This window comes from Anneissia japonica, unplaced genomic scaffold (genome assembly GCF_011630105.1).
Source record: "Anneissia japonica isolate Jap-2015-1 unplaced genomic scaffold, ASM1163010v1 scaffold665_len1252844_cov201, whole genome shotgun sequence".
In the NCBI taxonomy this organism is placed as follows: domain Eukaryota; kingdom Metazoa; phylum Echinodermata; class Crinoidea; order Comatulida; family Comatulidae; genus Anneissia; species Anneissia japonica.
Window position 1 is genome coordinate 618,407 of NW_022757135.1, and position 517 is coordinate 618,923.

The 517-nt window shown below is 36.0% G+C and overlaps 1 protein-coding gene across 1 annotated transcript in view; it reads right to left on the reverse strand.

Annotated features, from left to right (window-relative positions):
• Nucleotides 1-517, reverse strand: part of LOC117124433 (cholinesterase 1-like) — a 17,880-nt gene that overhangs the window by 15,787 nt on the left and 1,576 nt on the right. The window lies entirely within an intron of this gene.

The window sequence follows — 517 nt, forward strand, 5'->3', positions numbered from 1 at the left end:
TTTTTCATTCCTGATGATGACATAATTAATGTCGAAATATTGAATCCCAACACGATGGCGTGTATTTCAATACTTGGAGTATGTATTATACTTTCTTATCTGAGATTAATCAGTGGACCTTTCGGTTCTTACTGTAAAGGTGAGCGTCATAACCACTTGACCACAGAGGCTTCATGGTTGAACAGAATCAAATAGCCGTTAGCTCACAATGATGGTGCACCTGGTGCGCTACCATTTTTTGTTGGAACAATTGCCCACCGATATCAAAAAATCTGGTTTTGCTGAGATAAACAAATTGTGAATGTTTTGTGAAATAACAATGCGATATGCCAGCAGTACATTACGTAGATGGTTATAGGGAAAAATGTTATGTTAGGAAGGAATATACCTCGACGTTTCGAATAGATTGCTCTATTTATATATTTTTATTAACAGGAGATTATTCGGGTGCTCCTATTTATCTTTCGCAAAGACGAATGGAACAATCAATTGAGAAACTTCAAGGCAATCTTATAAA